Here is a 16,397-nt window from a genome sequence, read left to right on the forward strand (position 1 = left end):
TGTTTTAGATTTTTTTTTTTTTTTTTTTGCTGTTGTATGAGTTCTTTATATATTTTGGATATTAATCATATATCAGATATAAGATTTGCAAATATTTTCTCCCATTCTGTAGATTGCTTTTTCATTTTGTTGACTGTCTCTTTTGCTGTGCAGAAGCTTTTTTTTTTTTTTTTTTGCAGTACACGGGCCTCTCACTGTTGTGGCCTCTCCCGTTGCGGAGCACAGGCTCTGGACGCGCAGGCTCAGTGGCCATGGCTCACGGGCCTAGCCGCTCCGCAGCATGTGGGATCTTCCCGGATCGGGGCACAAACCCGTGTCCCCTGCGTCGGCAGACAGACTCTCAACCACTGCACCACCAGGGAAGCCCCAGAAGCTTTATAGCTTGATATAGTCCCACTTATTAATTTTTATTTTTGTCGATTGTGCTTTAGGCATCATATCCAAAAAATCATTGCAAAGATCAATGTCAAGGAGTTTTCTCCTTGTTTTCTTCCAGACCTTTTATGGTTTCAGGTCTCCTGTATTTGTGAATGGCATAAGATAGGGGTCCAGTTCCATTCTGTGTGTGGTTATGAAGTCTTCCCAGCACCATTATTGAAGAGACTATTTTTTCCTCATTGAGTGTTTTTGGCTCCCTTGTCAAATATTAGCTGACCATATACACATAGGTTTATTTTTGTGCTCTTCTGTTCCACTGGAATTTATGTCAGTACATACTGTTTTGATTATAATAGCTTTGTAGTATAGTTTGAAATCAGGAAGTGTGATGCCTCCAGCTTTGTTCTTCTTTTAATTGGTGCTTTAGCTATTTGACATCTTTTGTAGTTCCATTCAAATTTTAGGATTGTTTTTCTATTTCTGTGAAAAATGCCACTAGAAGTTTAATAAGGATTGCATTGAATCTATAGATGACCGTGGGTATTATGAACAAGTTAATTTTAATTCTTCCAATGCATAAACACAGGATATCTTTCCATTTATTTGCATTTTCTTTAATTTCATCAGTGTCTTATGGTTTTCAGTGTACAGATCTTTCACCTTCTTGGTTAAATTTATTCCTAAGTATTTTATTGGTTTTGATTCTATTGTGAATGATATTGTTTTCTTTGTTTTTCATTGTTAGTGAATAGAAATGCAGCTGATTTCTGTGTGTTGATTTTGTATCCTGCAATTGTACTGAATCCATTGATTAATTCTGGAAGTTTTTTGGTAGAGTCTTTGGGACTTTCTACATCCGCAAACAGAGACAATTTTAATTTTTTTCTTTCCAATTTGGATTTTTTTTTTTTTTACTTTTTTTTCTTGCCTGATTACTCTGGCTAACACTTCCAGTACTATCTATGTCAAATTTATTGCAAGAGTGGGCATCCTTGTCTTGTTCTTGATCTTAGAGAAAAAGCTTTCAACCTTTCACCACTGAGTCTGCTGTTAGCTGTGTGCTTGCTACATATGGCCTTTACTATGTTGAGGTATTTTCCTTCTGTACCCAATTCGTTGAGCATTTTTATTGTGAAAGGATTATAGTATTTTGTCAAATTCTTTTTCTGCATCTATTGAGATGATCATATGATTTTTATCTTTTATTCTATTAATGTGTATCACATTTATTGACTTTCATATGTGAAACATCCTTGCATCCAAGGGATAAATCCTGCTTGATCATGGTATATGATCCTTTTAATGTGGTGTTCAATTCGGTTTGCTAGTATTTTGTTGAGGATTTTTGCATCTACGTTCATTGGGGATATGGTCTGTAGTTTTATTATAGTATCCTTATCTGACTTTGGTGTCAGAGTAATGCTGGACTTGTAAAATGAGTTTAGGAGTCTCCCATCCTCTTCAGTGTTTTAGAAGAATTTGAGAGAAAGCTTGGTCTTAAGCCTTCTTTAAATGTTTGGTAGAATTCGCAGTGAAACCATCTGGTCCTAGGCTTTTCTTTATTGGGAGGTGTATGACTACTGGTTCAATCTTCTTAGCGATTATGGGTCTGTTTAGATTTTCTATTTTTTTTACAATTCAGTCTTGGTAGATGTATGTTTCTAAAAATGTATCCATTTCTTCTAGATTAGTCAATTTGTTGGCATATAATTGTTCACAGTAATTTCTTATTTGAGTCTTCTCTCTTTTTTCTTAGTCAGGCTAAAGGTTTGTCTATTTTGTTTATCTTTCAATAAAATAGCTCTTATTTACATTAATCTTTCCTAGTGTTTTTCTGGACTCTATTTCATGTATTTCTGCTCTGATCTTTGTTATTTCCTTTCTTCTCCTAATTTTGGGCTTAGTTTGTTCTTTTTCTAGTTTCTTTAGGTATAAAGCTGGTTATTTGAAATCTTTTTTCTTAGTGTAGGTGTTTATCACTATACACTTCCCTCTTAGAACTGTTTTTGCAGCATCCCATGGCTTTTATATTGTTGTGTTTCCATTTTCATTTGTTTCAAGATAATTTTTTCCCTTTTGATTAATTCTGTGACCCATTGGTTGTTCTGAAGTGTGTTGTTTAATTTCCGCTATTTGTGAAATTTCCAGCTTTCCTCCTGTTACTGATTTCTAGTTTCATACCATTGTGGTTAGAAAAGATACTTGGTACGATTTCAGTCTTCTTACATTTGCTAAGACTTGTTTCATGACCTATCATATGATCTGTCCTGGAGAATGCTTTCTGTGCACTTGAGAATAATATATATTCTTTTGCTGTTGGATGGAATCTCTTCTATATGTCTGTTAGGCCCATTTGGTTTGAAGTATGTGCCAAATCCCACGTTTCCTTGTTAATTTTATGTCTGGATGACCTATTGTTGAAAATAGGGTTTTGAAGTCTAGTATTGTACAGTAAGTCCCCTACAAACAAACGAGTTTGGTTCTGAGCATGCGTTCTTAAGTCCAATTTGTTTGTAAGTCAGAGTTAGCCTAGGTACCCAACTAACACAATCAGCTATATAGTACTGTACTGTAATAGGTTTATAATACTTTTCACACAAGTAATACATAAAAAACAAAAGATAAAACATTTTTTAACTTACAGTACAGTACCTTGAAAAGTGCAGTAGTACAGCACAACAGCTGGCATCCAGGGGCCGGCATCGAGTGAGCAGGCAAGAAGACCTACTGACTGGAAGTGGGAAAGGAGGTGGGAGATAGTAGAGCCGAAGGATCGTCAGCGATAGAAGACGGAGGGCAAGCTGCAATTTCACTCACACCTGACGTTGATGGCACAGGTTCTGGCTCCTTGCTGGATTCAATTCTATCTACCCTCTTAAAAAAAGGATCCAGTGATGTCTGGGTAGTAGCCCTTCTTGTCTCATCATAGATAACATGGTAACACTAGATTGCATTCTGAATTGCTGCTGCACCCTTTGTGTACCATTCTGCATTCGGGTCCTGTGCCTCAAAAGCTAACAGTGCCTCCTCAAATAAAGAAAATCCCCTTGCCATTTCCTGCGCAACCACTTCTAGAGGATGCACACACGTGACAATATATGCCAGACACGTGAACTAACGTGATTGGGCATGCAAAAGCACGTTCGAATCTTTGAAAGTTCGCAACTTGAAGGTTCGTATATGGGGGACTTACTGTATTGTCTATTTCTCCCTTTACATCTGTTAGTATTTGCTTACTATAAGTGCCTCAGTGTTGGGTGCATATATATTTATAACTGTTATATCTTTTTGATGAATCAACTGCTTTATCATTATATAATGACCTTATTTGTCTCTTGTTACCATTTTTGGCTTAAAGTCTATTTTGTCTGATACAAGTATAGCTACCCTTTCTCTTTTGGTTTCTATCTTGCATGGAATATATTTTTTCATCCCTTCACTTTGAGCCTTCCTGTGTCCTTAAAGCTGAAGTGAACCTCTTGTAGGCAGCATATAGTCAGGTCTTATTTTTTTTTAATACATCCAGCCACTCCATGTCTTTTGATTGGAGAGTTCAACCCATTGACATTTAGATTAATTATTGTAAGTAAGGCTTTACTAACACTACCTTATGAATTGTTTTCTGGCTGTTTTGTAGTTCCCTTGTTCCTTTCTTCCTCTCTCTTGCTGTCTTCTGTTGTAAATTAGTTATTTTCCATAGTGGGTATGCTTTGATTCCCTTCTCTTTTTTTTTTTTTTGGCTGCACCGTGTGTTTTGCAGGATCTCAGTTCCCTGACCAGGGATTTAACCCAGGCCACGGCAGTGAAAGCCAAGAATCCTAACCACTAGGCCACCAGGGAACTCGCCCCTCTCTTTATCTTTTGTGAATCTGCTGTGGGATTTTGCTTTGTGGCTATCATGAGGCTTACATAAAGCATCTTATACATACAACAATCTACTTTACATTGATAACAATTTAACTTCGATTACCTACAAAAACTCTACCTTTTACTCCCCCTTTTATATTTTTGATGTCAAAATTTACATCTTTTTATTTTGTGTATCCATTAAGAAATTATTGTAGCTATAGCTTTTAAAAAATACTTTTGTCCTTTAACTTTTATACTAAGGTTAAGTAGTTAACATACCACTATATTACAGTATTAGAGTATTCTGAATGTGACTATATGCCAAATTTAACCAGTGTGGTATATATTTTCATATGTTTCACGATACTAATTATCATCCTTTCATTTCAGCTTGAGGAATTCCTTTCAGCATATCTTGTAAAGTAGGTATAGTAGTGAAGAACACCCTCAGCTTTTGTTTGTTAGGGAAACTGTCTCACCTTCACTTCTGAAGGGCAGTTTTTCTGGGTAAATTATTCTTGATTGGCAGTTTGTTTCTTTTAGTACTTTGGATATATCATTTCATTCTCTCCTGGTCTGTAAGGTCTGTGCTGAGAAATTTGCTCTTAGCATTCTGGAGGTTTCTTTGTTATGTATTTCTCTATTGAATTCTTCAGTTCACTCTGTATTCTTCAGCTCCAAAATTTGTTTGGTTCATTTTTATGTTTTCTTTCTGTTGAACTTCTCATTTTGTTTTTCTGTTGTGTTCCTAATATTGTTAAATTATTTATCTGTGTTCTTTGTAGTTCTCTGAGCATCTTTAGAACAATTATTTTGAACGCTTTGTTGGGCAATTCCTGCATCTCCATTTCTTTGGGGATCGTTACTGATGGCTTACTGTATTCCTTCAGGAGAGTCGTGATTCCCTGATTCTTCATGATCCCTTGTAGCCTTGCATAGATGTCTCTACATTTAAATAACTAGTCATCTCTTCTGGGCTTCATGGACTGATCTCAGCAAGGAAAGACTTTCACCTGTGGTTTGGGACATGCTGGAATGTGCTGTGACTCTGGTTCTAGTGGAGGAAGGTACCAAGTGTGGGGACATGTGGTGGCGCTGGGTCCAGGGGTGCATGATGTCTCCTTGGCTCATGCTGCTGAGGTCCACGACATCAACAACTGTGTGGTCCTTGGGAGCACTGTGGAGGTCTACAGTGGCTGTAAGGGCTGTTGGGGTCCTCAGTTATGCCTCTAGGTCCAGCAACTAGTGACCAGGCCAGACAATGATGGTGGCTAGAGCCAGTAGTGTACATACACTGGGCTATGGGGCCTGCTGCAGGTGCCTGTGTGGTAGCTTGGATCAGCTGCAGACACATACACAGTGGTGGGGGCCAGGGTAGGCAGCAAGCTGGGCCAGTTGTGGGCTCACAGGCAGCTGTGGGGGCCCTGGCTGTTGGTGTGCTCTCCTGTGACTGCATCGTCTCCCTCTGTGTGTGCACTGCAGGGGAGGCCAGTAATGGGGGTCAGGCCAGGAGTATGCAGGTGCACAGCTGGAGGCCTTAATTGCAGGTAGTGTGGTGCAGTGGTGCAAGACAGTGACAGAAGACAAAGCCTGATCCAAGCTCACAGGCAGTTATGGGGACCTTGGCTGTCAGCATACTCTTCAGTGGCTGTATTGTCTGCCCCTGGGTGTGCACACTGCAGTGGACACTGGTGACAGGTATCAGGCTAGTGGCGTGCAAATGCACACCTGGAGGGGCTATGTCAAGTACACACTAGGAAGTAGATGTCAGCTGTGGGGGTCTAGGCTGGCATCTAGCACTCATGTAGCCACAGAGGCCTGGGCTGGCCACCAGTACAGTTCCTGGGGTCTGGCATGGGTGAAGAAGGAGGTAGCAGGGAAGGATTCAGGTGGCTGGTGTCAGTAAATACAAATACCTGTGGGGCAAAAGCTGGTGAAATCCCCAGGGGGTCTCTGGCAAATGTGCTGGTGTTAACACGTTTCTTCAGTGGCAAAATCTTCTGGATTTGTCTGCAGAGCAAGTCACAAGTCACTACAAACCATGATTGTTATTGGTAACTCCTGCTTTTCTTCCTTGTTTCTGTCTCTCTGTGTGTCAGCTTTACCAGTCTCTGGGTGGGGTGAAACTGTAATGGGACCTTCATATGGTTCCCCAAAGGCTGGGGAAGCTGGTTGCTCACTCCATCCACTCTTCCTTTCCTGGCTAGGGGAGCTCTTTCTAGCTGGGAAGTTCTCTCTTGACCCTGAGCAGTGCTGGCTTGAGGAATGGGATAATGCAGGCAAAATGAAGCTTTCTTCCTTCTCTTCTCATGAGGTTATTCTCAGATTTTTGTTCCACTGTGTTGCTGAAGATTCTTAAGTGGATTCGAGAGCTCTCCAGAGTTGTTCTTATTCATGGAGAGCTGTCTAATTGCTGATCTTTACTGGGGGATGGAGGGCAGGGTTTTCTCCATTACTGTTTTGGTAATATCACTCCTGCCTTCACTTCAGGGACTTTGTGACAAAGGCTCTGTACTTCCATATGTGTATGCTTTTTCCTAGGGAAATAATTCATATTGTTCATCAAATTTTCAAAGAGGCTAGGGAAAAGGTTAAGAATAATTGCACCATATGACATATATAAAATATCTGTTACATGAATGCTTGCATTGGACTGTATTTCTTCTTGAAAGATTTCTTTTAATATGTACCATTTCTTCTTGAACAATATCTCCTTTAGAAACTCCTCAACTAACAAAGGTAAATGAGTAAACATTTTTTAAAAATTCTTTCCTTTCCCAGAGCTCCCTGCTCCCCTTTTCTGGAATCTTTCATATTTGAGAGGCAAAGTACTCCTGAACGTCAGAGAAGCTACACAGACAAGTTGTGGCCCGAACACTTGGGAGCTATTTGTTCCTCCAAATATAAAGTTCTGGCTGTGGTGCAGCCAGAAACAACACAGCCGTCCATGTCTTCAATTAGCACAGGGCCCGGCTCTCATGGGGACACTGCATCCCATTCTGCCTGGCTCTGTTCCTCAGGCTGCAACGCTGTTTCTTGGGCTGAGGAAGGCACTGGTGAGAGGTGGGGGAGGAGATGGCATAGCCTGAAAACTTGCAGTTGTGATCACCTAACTTTGAACTGATCTAGAATGAAGCCTTTTTTCCCTCCTAAGCTGCAAGTATTTGAAGTGCTCAGTGGCGTCTTTGGGGTGGGAAATTAGCATAACTTCCTTCTCTGACAGTCAGGTCTTCCAACCTCCCAGTGGGGTTTCTCTTTGAAATAAGAGTCATGTGTGTGGAAAGGATTCAGGAGCAAGGCTTGGAGGACCAAGAAGAAAAGCAACCGGCCTATTTCCCATCCAAAGAGTAACCAGATACAGCTGTAACTTTAGACTGAGGTGCTTGGGAAAATGATTTTTATTATTTATTATTTTTTAAGAAGCAAGTGTATATTGCTGAGGAAAGGGCCTAAAATGTGGCTGAGGAAATCTGGCCTTGATGATATAGTCCAATGTACTATGTAAAATTTAACAAGCTAGTTGATTTTCTTTCTTAAGGAAAAAACTCTTTAAATTAATTTTTTTTTAAAGACAAAATGAGGCTTCCCTGGCGCAGTGGTTGAGAGTCCGCCTGACGATGCAGGGGACACAGGTTCGTGCCCTGGTCCGGGAAGATCCCACGTGCCGCGGAGCGGCTGGGCCCGTGAGCCATGGCCGCTGAGCCTGCGCGTCCGGAGCCTGTGCTCTGCAGCGGGAGAGGCCACAACAGTGAGAGGCCCGCGTACCGGCAAAAAAAAAAAAAAAAAGACAAAATGATTACATATCAATTTAGAAATACAAACCAGAGATTCTCAGACACCCAGAGGATACGATAGACTTATAGCCCATTCTTACTTCCTTCCATATTAGCTACATTCAAGTTTGAGCAGTTATTGAAGGAAGTTAAAATTCTCTTGTGTTTTGACTACCTGTGGGAGCTATAATAAGATCTCAGCTGAAGCAGGAAACATACAATAAATCCTTCTTTGATGGCTGAATTGAACATCGTTTATGGTATTTGCAATAGTCGTGTAACTTTGTGGGGGAAACAATTACATTGTAAGTTATGTATTGCCAAATAGCCTCTGCTGAATAATAACCTGTTTTGTGTATTTGCCACCTCTTTGTAATAGTAGCTTGTGTCTGCACTGTAGCTAGCACGTAATCAGCTGTGATATTGAAATGAAGAGAAAAGAGGCATTTGACACTGGGTTCGTGAAAGGTTATATGTAATGGCATTTCCCATGAGCAAATTAGACCAAGGACTTCCCTGGTGGCACAATGGTTAAGAATCTGCCTGCCAGTGCAGGGGACACAGGTTCTGAGCCCTGGTCCGGGAAGATCCCACATGCCACAGAGCAGCTAAGCCTGCGAGCCACAACTACTGAAGCCCCAGTACCTAGAGCGCCTGCTCCGCAACAAGAGAAGCCACTGCAATGAGAAGCCCGCACACTGCAACGAAGAGTAGCCCCCGCTCGCCACAGCTAGAGAAAGCCCGCACGCAGCAACGAAGACCCAACGCAGCCAAAAATTAATTAATTAATTTTTAAAATTAGACCAAAAAAGATACACTACATTTTATTAGTTTGGAAAGAAAAAAGGTGACTTAAAAACTAGGAATTATGTCAAGCACATGGTTTATTGGCTCAATATATTTTTTCAGGGAGGCATTATTTATGAGCCTGAATGATACCCACGCCCTTTCTTTTAGCCCATTGAAGAGAAGTTCAACATAGTTATTCTTAAATTACTGTCACCAGAAAACCAACCTTTAAAAAAGAAAGAAAAGGAGAAACAATTGTATTTTTTTGAGTCCAGTTCATTTGGAAAGCCTATGTTGGAGTCACCATATATGTGGGTTTGAACAAAACTTTTTGTTCAGGTAAGTCTATGCACCTCAGATCCAAATTTGGTGGTGTTCCAGGATACCTGCAGCACCACTCCCATCTGACTTTGCATCTCCAACCTATAACCTCAGCAAGAATGGATGTAATTGAGATGGGACTTGTAAGGTGTATCCCTTACCTCGACACTGTGCAAGATTCCAGTTTAACTCCTTTGAATTCTTGAGGTGTCTGGGCTCCGTGTATCTCGAGTGTAAGGTTTCATAGTGGTAGTAGTAATCAGTCTCGCTGCAACCAGACTTTTTCTGAAGGAAAAGAGACATTTCTTCATACAAATAGAAGACTAATTCTGTCATAGGATGCATTCATCTGAAAAGGGATTGACGGGCAAGTGGAAATTCAGAATTTCAGTATCAAACGCATTGAAACCCAGATTCAACCTTTTAACAATCTGCATCTGTTTTCATTCATGGTCCTTGTTCTGAATATTGTGATTGTGGCTACAATTCTAGCAAGGCATGTTTGTGAGTCAGAGAACAGACTACAAAGTCCAGAAACTGCAGGACCATTAACTAAAGGGTTCAGACTTAAGTGAAATGCATTTCTCCTGAGTGTCGAAGAAGTGCTACCTCGTGGCTAGATACATTAGGAATAAATTAAGGAGGGCCCCATAAAAGAGGGGGGAAAACCTACAAACCACATTCAAGAAAATTAAAAAATAAAAAAGAATCTCCTTCCATGAGACCTTTACACTGAATCTTTTAGGATATATTCATTTCTACTCTATGTGCTATTTTCTGGAGTATACCATAGCTTAAATAATAATGCAAAAATGGATTCACTAATGATTCCTATATTTTACGTGTGCAACACCTAGGCCTCTGTCATCATCGGGTTGAATCCCAATCTTCTATAGCTGAAAAATAACATTTCCATATTTATTTCTTTAACGCCTTCATCTTAAGAGCTGGTGTTCTACAGAGAGGATATTATACTAGGACTACTCGACTCTAAGGTGGTATTTCCTTGTGGAGCTAACCACATTTCCTCCTTTGTTATTAAACTGGGGAGGCAGTCTTAGATGGATAAAACAAGAAGGAATTGGATGCTAAAACAAACAATTTTCCCTGTACTCCCCAGCCATCAGTACTTAGGTTGACAGGTTAGCTACCATTTTGCTTGCCGTGTAAAGGTACAGTGTGGAATTAGGTTCATCTTCACTTCAAAAATCTGAAGATGTTTCCCAGATGAATTTAGAGTACATTAAGCAACGATTAAATGCCCTTTTATCATGTTTCAGATTATGGGAGGCTCACTGCCCTCAAATTTGTGTGAAAAGTCAGTAGCCTCAGGAGGTCCTAGGAGTTCAAAAGCTGTAAGTGCAAGTGTTCTCAACCCAAGGCCTGGGATGGCGGCTGTGACTTGGTTCCCATGTCACCAGGCCCTACAGCACAGATCAGCTCTGCCTGCCACAAAGCCTAAAGGGCATGAGACTACATTGATAAATTTGGGCTCAGAAGGTGTAAACACATAAAAATATGCATTTTTTTCCCTTGAGTATGATATAGTCTTTTTTTTTAGTTGTTGGGGGTAGGAGTTTATTAATTAATTAATTTATTTTTGCTGTGTTGGGTCTTCGTTTCTGTGCGAGGGCTTTCTCTAGTTGTGGCAAGCGGGGGCCACTCTTCATCGCGGTGCGCAGGCCCTCTCACTATCGCGGCCTCTCTTGTTGCGGAGCACAGGCTCCAGACACGCAGGCTCAGTAGTTGTGGCTCACGGGCCTAGTTGCTCCGCGGCATGTGGGATCCTCCCAGACCAGGGCTCGAACCCATGTCCCCTGCATTAGCAGGCAGATTCTCAACCACTGTACCACCAGGGAAGCCCTGATATAGTCTTTTAATTGGTTAATATATGATTTTTTCTTCTAGTGTCATCCAATTAAATAATTTTTCCATGTTATAAAGTAATACTTGTTTATTGAAGGAAACATATTTACTGAAGAAAATACATGTTTATTCAGGAAAAATACAGACAAGGAAAAAACACAAATGTTAAATCACCCCAAATCCCATCTTTGTTAACATTTTATCTAGATACAGGTATAAAGTTATCTATAGAGATTGAGATTGACATACATACACTATTGATACTATGTATAAAAGAGAAAACGAATGAGTTATAAAGGTATATACTTTGAACCTCGTGGTAATAAATAACAGTTCTTGTAAATCTTGAAAAAAGAAATCATTCTTTGAAAAACAATCAAAACAAAAAAAGATGTATATCTAGATATATCTATAAATATAGATATGTATACATACATACATATATATATTCTAGAGCTATATGCATTTCTATATTTACATCTACCCCGTACATCTATCTATTGATCTATTGATCTACTTATCTATTTCAGCATCTATATCTATATACACTTACTTGAGATCATACAGTACCCACTGTTTGATAACTTTTTAAAACAACATATATCATATGCATTTTTCCATGTCATTTTCTTCTACTACAGTATAGTCTACTAAATCGTTTTTAATGTTTTAATGCATCGTATTCCATGTGCCATACTTTTACCAGTCCCCTATTGTTTATTAAGATACATTCGCAGAAGTAGAATTATGAGCCAAAATTGTAAGTCTTCTGCTATTCAACAACACTGTCTTCCAGATGGTCTGTTCCTGTTTCTACTTCCACCTGCAGGGTTTGAGAGGGCCTGCTTCCCTGCCTCATTACCAAACATTACTTTAAACTCTTATAGGGTATTCTTTATCTGAACAGCTCAAAGTTTCACGCAGACATCCACTTAACAATTTATTCTTTACTAGGCAGGGGAGTGAAAAGGGTTGTTATACTTGGTTTAGTGAAAAATGTTCAATATTTGGCTGAAGTAGGAAACTCAAATTAGGTCAAGCAAAGACCAAGAACAGACTCCTGGTCAGCAGAGTTCCCAGTTATATTTCTTTTTTTTAGCTAGATTGCCAGAATTTCATTTAACTATATATTCAAAGAACTGTTATTTTAGTTGAGTGGCATGGTTCCTTTTTTAATAGTAATAAATTTTTTTCAGTTCAGAGTTTCAAAATGAATTCTAATATGTGAGAGTTTAATTCAGGGCAACTTCAGGACAAAATAGGTTTTAAAGAGATCTGTAAAAGGGAGATCAGCTTTGTGACCACCTAGAGGGGTGGGATAGGGAGTGTAGGAGGGAGGAGCAGGAGAGAGGGATATGGGGACATATGTACACATATAGCTGATTCACTTTCTTATACAGCAGCAACTAACACAACATTGTAAAGCAATTACACTCCAATAAAAATGTAAAGAAAAATAATAAAATGTGTTTAGAGTTCCTAAAGAACAAAAGTGACTTGTAAAAAGAAACTAAAATAAATTCCTGGATTTCAAAATATCCTTTAAATAGAATTGGTGAGTAAAGTAAAAATTTTAAAAATAGATTAAATTTTCTGACAACACTCATTGACTTAAGAAAATTATACTGGTTGGAAAATACATTTTGCTAAACACAAAATATTTGAAAAAGAAGTTTTTGCGAAGTCTACAATATGTCAGAATTTATTCAACCCTAGTTTTTGTTGCATTTTCAAATATTAACCTATGGTATTTAAGAGCATCTTCACAAACTAAGAGGAACTAGCTCTAAGGGGCTGCTATATAAAACATATAATACCAATGCTGCATACTTAAGGATAGATGTACTCTAGGAGTTACTGTAAAATGGGATAATCTGCATTGGATTCATGTAGAATATCAAAGAAAACACATGAAAATGCAATTTGGGAAGAAAGTACTTAATGATAGAGGTAGGCACGGTCTGGGTAGAGGTAGGTGTCCCAAGACTACTGCCCCTGTGTAGCATCTGCCATTTTCACATATGCACCTACCTCTTCCCTTTGTCTTCTTTCACACTCATCTCTGACTTCTTTTATTTCCCCTTTTCTATATATTTCAATCTTTTCTTGCTCTTTTATCTTCTCCTTTTATTTTAGGTTATCAAGGTTTCCATAGCCTTGTCCAGTGAAGGAAAAAGAGGGAATCTGCTTCTAATTGTGATTCTTTATATTGACTCCCTTTATCTCCAATGGAACATCCCTGCGTGTTTCTCTAATATAAAACAGGTAAACATATAATGGGATGGAACCTTAGTACCATTTAGCCTGCGGCATCGTCCTTCAGCTGTAGGTGGTAAAAAGAGAATACTGTCCTGGAATTGGTGATATTAAATGGACTGGGTCAGGGGTCTGAAAGCCCTGGGTTCAAATCCAAATCTACTACTCACCAGCTCTTTGCTATTGGACTGACCTAAAAACTCACAGTGTCTTAGGATTAAATGAGATAACGTAGCTCCAGCATCTAGCACAAGCTTGGCCTACAGGAAAACATTTTTTAGGAGGTGAGATAAACAACCATCTGGGACTCTTATTAAGTATGTTGTCTCCACTAGGTGTTACTGGGGGTTACTTTGCCCTCTTAAGTGTTGAATACCGTTCCACTAACTGCAGAAAATCCAGTGTTTTCCCAACAAATAACCATGAATTCCTGAGGAGCTTATGGTCATGGTCACCTATGGCTCCCGTCTCCTGCTTCTGCCAAATTATTTGTTAAGGGACTGTCTCACCATGCCATGAATGTGTCCATGTTTTGTGCCACTTTGACCCTGACATGTCACCCAGTGATTTTATTTTGCATACATACACAAAAAGTACTCACAAAAGATTTATTTGTATGTAGAAAACTTGACTGAAGTTTCAGGTAGAGGAATTTATTTTACAGACATGTTAACTTACAAATTAAATATTGGTTATTCTTGATTTTGAAAGTACCTTGGCCATTTTTTAAAAGTGGGCTCTAGTTTCTATAAAATGATGATAAATAGCAATACCTAAGTCATAGGATTGTTGTGAGGTTGAATAATGTAAACCATGAAAAACACTTAGAACAATGCCTGGCATGAAGTGGTTAGCCATTCCTTCTACTCTTACTATCATTATCGCTCTTATTGTTATCTGCCCTGCCGCTATGTGGCCTGGCGCTCCTCTCCCTTCTTTATCTCTTCTCTTTCTTCTGCCACCCACATTTGTTTGTTGTCTTGGCGGCTGCTGACCTTTAGCTCTGGCATTCATTTATGAAAACATTTCCTAAACTGAGAGAGTTTCCTTTCTAAGGAGAATTCTGCTGCTAGCTGTTAAGATAAAACGTGTTGGCAGCTTTTTCCCCTACTGCTTATGTATTTTAAGCATATAAATTTATTTAGGAAGGTAGGTTCCAGATGTATCTTATACTGAGATCAGATTAATCCCTGTTTCTTTAAACAATTTATACCTACTAACTATCCAGTTTATTTATTGACCCAATAGTGTTTCTCATCTTTGTACAAGGGTGTATAGTCTTTGATGGCAAGATTGTGTCTGACACATTTTGATTTGACCCAGAGACTTTCATGTAGTGGATGTAATAAATAATAACTGATCGACTCCTTTCTCCACCATCGTGGTATGTGCGGTTGACTCCTTTCCTTGTCATGTCTTCTACAGGACCTTCAGGATCAGGTGATTTCTGGCTAAGAAACAAAAGCAGAGTCATTTCATTCCCCAAAGACTTCAAATGAAAATTCACAATACAGTCAGGTACAGCTCCAAGAGGAGACACTGGCGAGGAACCAGGCTGTGTCTATAAGGAATCGCACATCCGAGGCTCACATTTATACTGTAAAAAGGTCACTAGCATTTTACCCTATCAAGCTGAAAAATTGCCACTACCGGTCCAGTTGGACATATTTTACTGGGAAAATTTTTTTTCTTTATGCTTCTGCACTAATAGGTTGGTTCAGCAATAAATATGTGAGACCTTTTGTTTAAAAAGCAATAGCTGATTGAATAGATGGAACAATATTGAGTATATTCAATTCCAAGGAAGAAAAGTGGTTTTTTTATTTATTTTTGGCTGCACTGGGTCTCCGTTGTGGTGTGTGGGCTTCTCATTGCAGTGGCTTCTCTTGTGGTGCGTGGGCTTCCGTAGTTGTGGCACACGAGCTCAGTACTTGTGGCTTGCATGCTCTAGAGCACAGGCTCAGTAGTTGTGGCACATGGGCTTAGTTGCTCCACGGCATGTGGGATCTATTTCTTATTGCTGTGGCTTCTCTTGCTGTGGAGCATGGACTGTAGGTGCGTGGGCTTCAGTAGTTGTGGCATGCAGGCTCAGTAGTTGTGGCTCGCGGGCTCTAGAGCGTAGGCTCTGTAATTACACACGGGCTTCGTTGCTCCACGGCACTTGGGATCTTCCCAGACCAGGGCTCGAACCCGTGTTCCGTGCGGATTCTTAACAACTGTGCCACCAGGGAAGCCCCCAGCAATTTTGTTTAAGGTAGCGTGGAGAGTTTTAATTGAATCCTTCTCTCACAGAAGGAGCGGAAGAGGTGAAGATGATTATGCAGAGAGACCACCAGTCTGCCCCAGCTGAGCCCACCAGCAGAGGGCATTCTGTGAATGCCTCACTGCGGCTCAGCTCCCAGCAGTATAGGTGCTAAAGAGACCTGTGTGGGAACAAGTGGCCTACAAGGTTTGCAGTGTGTGTGCACATGTCTGGTTGTGTGAGTCTGTGTGGATGGGTGTATCTGTATGCAACGTGCAGCAGCAGGCGGCCGGAGGGGTGTTGAGGAGGCGGGGAGGGGGTGCTGCTCTTTTCATCCTTGTGTCCAGCTGAGCCATTTTTTGGACAGCTTTGGATGCCTTTGGCATTTTAAAAATCTTGTAAGTACCCTACCAACCTCGGGCCTAACACAGTTTAGGACGTTTTATATGAAAGAGGACATTTACATAATTCTTAGAACTCAAAGATCAATCTTTACCTTCTGCAAAACGCAGGGATTTGACACCTATTCTGCTTTTCCTGATGTCGCCCGAGATATTGCTGTATTTCACCTTCCTTGAAAGGAAGGAGGAAAATGAATGATATTTTTTAACTTAATAAACTGTAATCTCTTAGTGTTTATTGAAGACCAACATCTCAGGATGCAAAGGCAGCCCCACCCCCTGCCACCTACACCCTACCTAGGCAGAGCTCATCAGCTCAGTTATTTACACTAGAGCTGAAAAAGTATGTTCCATTTAGAACTGGCTGGAAAAAAAGTAGAATGAGGGGCGAGTTATTAGTGTAGTGTTTAGTAAGGTAGAGTAAAAAACAGCACTGATGAGGAGGAAAGTCAAGGAGAGAACATGGAAAGAAGGGAAGAAGGGAGGAAAGGAGACAAGGAGGAAAACAAGGAAGAAGGAAGG

The 16,397-nt window shown here is 40.0% G+C and overlaps 1 pseudogene; it reads left to right on the forward strand.

Moving 5' to 3' along the window:
* Positions 1-5,262: 5,262 nt before the first annotated feature.
* LOC112414388 (CUB and zona pellucida-like domain-containing protein 1) lies at positions 5,263-9,662 on the forward strand (annotated as a pseudogene).
* The last annotated feature ends 6,735 nt before the right edge of the window (positions 9,663-16,397 follow it).

Source organism: Neophocaena asiaeorientalis, unplaced genomic scaffold, assembly GCF_003031525.2.
Source record: "Neophocaena asiaeorientalis asiaeorientalis breed wild unplaced genomic scaffold, Neophocaena_asiaeorientalis_V1.1 scaffold113, whole genome shotgun sequence".
In the NCBI taxonomy this organism is placed as follows: domain Eukaryota; kingdom Metazoa; phylum Chordata; class Mammalia; order Artiodactyla; family Phocoenidae; genus Neophocaena; species Neophocaena asiaeorientalis.